Source organism: Galeopterus variegatus, unplaced genomic scaffold, assembly GCF_000696425.1.
Source record: "Galeopterus variegatus unplaced genomic scaffold, G_variegatus-3.0.2 Scaffold9401, whole genome shotgun sequence".
NCBI lineage: Eukaryota > Metazoa > Chordata > Mammalia > Dermoptera > Cynocephalidae > Galeopterus > Galeopterus variegatus.
The window spans coordinates 57385-60220 of NW_007735512.1; positions in this window are offsets into that span (position 1 = coordinate 57385).

Sequence of the window (2836 nt, forward strand, 5' to 3'; positions counted from 1 at the left end):
AAAATGCGTGCATTACATCTGCTCATATTCCATTGGCCAAAGTACAGCTCACAGCCTAGCCCAAAGTCAACGAGGCAGGGATGTGTATTCCTTCCTGTGGTTCTGTGAGTTGCAAAGCAATAGCAGGGATGTAATCCTCTTGAAGGAAAAATCAAATGAATAATTGTGAATAATAATACAACTTATCATTATGACTCCTATTTTAATTTTTAGAAGATATCAAGCTTTACCCTACTTAGGACAACCATACAATGGGCTACTCACACTGTAGATGCCCAATCGACTCTACTTGGGCTCCACAAAGCCACATCAGGCTGCTCCTATGTATCGATGCCCTCTTTACCTTAGTTAGTTTCTGATTCCCCACATCAGACAGCCCTGTTCTGGGGAGCCCCTCCTCATTGTGCTTGACCCCCAACTTCCCATGGCAGACCACTCTAACCTATAGACGTCTTCCTCAATTTCCTTGGGCTCTGACCCTCCACGCCTGGCCACCCCATTCAGACACCCTTCTCACCTGCTCAGGTTATGTTACCTTGCATTGGGTCTTGTCCTCCCATCTCACCCCCATGAACACCCTCCTCACCCTCCTTCAGTTCTGACAGTCCACATCAGGCCTCCTCTCTACAGGGACAGCTTCTCATCTGCTCCAGCCCAGCTGCTCCCCCATGTGGACACCCTCCTCACCTACTCTGGCTCTCCTGTGCCAGGCTGCTCCCCAGCCACAGGTGGATGCTTTTCTAACCCTGCTTAGGCTGACTTTCCATGTCGTGCTGATTCCCACCCCTTCACTGGGCATTCTTCTCATCTAATTCTGGCTCCAACACCCTGTGCCAGCAGCTCTCCTACAGAGATGCCCTCCTTGACCTGTTCCAGCTCTGACACCCACACTTGGGCCACCATAGCTCCCTTCCCCTAGGGGCAGATGCCTACCTTCCTCTACTGTATCTAATGGCTTTAGGACTGACTAGCTCAGTTAATGAAGAGAAGAAGAGAAAAAGAGGAAGAGCTACCTCTCATTTTTGTAAAAATATGTATAGTGAAAAATAAAATTAAAATATGCATTAAACATTAATGTTCAGTCTAACAACATATTATGAAGAAGTAACCACTCAACTATCACTGAGGTCGAGTAAAAGAAGATTTCCAACCTTCTAGAAGTTCATTGCTTATTCTTTCCTAATCACAACCCCTTCCTATCCTCCTGAAGGTAGTTAATGATAATAACTTTCTTGCATTTTTTTCCGTATTTTCAAAATCTCAGTATGTAGTAACAAAATTATATATTTTTGTTTTTGTCTGCTTCTGTTCTATATAATTGGAGTAACTTGGAATGTATTCTTTCGTGCCCAGCTTTTTATGCTCAACATTATATTTATGAGTATAGTATAGCTGTATTTCATTAATTTTCTTTGCTTTATCATCTATTGTATGACTATCTACAATACCTCTATTCTACTATCTGGGTCGTTTACAATTTGCAACTATTAAAAACAAAATTGCCATGAAAACCTTGTATGTGTTTGCAGGAGCACATGGGCAGGTATTCCTATAGGTTATATGCCTAGGATTGGAAAACCTGGGTCATAGGATATGTGTATCTTCAACTTCTCCAGCTGATGACAAATTATTTCCCAAAGAATTTATACCAATTCACAACCTTGCCATTGGTAGTTGAGGGTTTCTATTGTTCCACATGTATGTCCTATGTAGTATTGTCAGGATCTTTTAGTTTTTACCATCCTGGGGAGTGTAGAAGTAAAGTCATCCTTTGGTATTCATGGGGGATTTTTTCCAGGACCCCCACAAATACCAAAATTTGAGGATTCTCAAGTTCATTATATAAAATGATGTAGTATTTGCATATAACCTACGCACATTCTCCCACATAATTTAAATCATTCTAGATTGCTTATAATACCTAATAAAATGTAAGTGCTATGTAAATAGTTGTTATACTGTATTGTTTTTTATTTGTGTTATCTTCTGTTGTTGCATTGTTATTTTGGGGGTTTTTTTCCCATGAATATTTTCAATTTGCAATTGCTTGAATCTGTGGATGTGAAACGCTTGAATACAGAATGCCAATTATACATCATTTTGGAATTAACTTGAATTTCTTAAAAATTGATGAGGTTGAGCACCTTTTCATGTCTTTATCAACCTCTTGATATCATCTTTTATTATTTCCTGTTCAAGTCTTTCGTTCATTGTTCTCTGGGGTTGTCTGACTTACTGATTTCTACTGGATTCTAGTCTTGCATCAGTTATATGTACAGTAAACATTTTCTAGGATCAAGAATATTCTTCTTAAAACTTTATTGGTTTGTCTTTTACGTTTTAAATGAAAGCTTTTATCATGTGCGTTTCCTACCCCAGACACAGAATCAGGAATCTTTATTCTGTTTCTTTCTCTCAGCTCTTTCTCTTCTTTTGATTGAGTTTTCTCTTATTTCATTTTTTTCTAATTCTTTTTATTAATTTGGAAGTTTTACAATGCATTTATATTCTTTTAGTGGTTATTACAGAATTTTAAATATATATTTTAACATAATTTTTCAATTTAACAATATCTAAGCTAGTTAACATCCTTACCTACTATCTTTTCTTTAATTCTATTTTATTTTGTCAATATACAATGTGGTTGATTATTGTGGCCCATTATCAAAACCTCCTTCCCTCCTCCTGCTCTCCCCTCCCTCCCAACAATCTCCTTTCTGTTTGCTTGTTGAATCGACTTCAGGGAATTGTAATTGTGTCTTCTTCCCTTCCCCTCCCCAGGTTGTTTGTGTATTTATTTATTTTTAGCTCCCACAAATAAGTGAGAACATGTGAT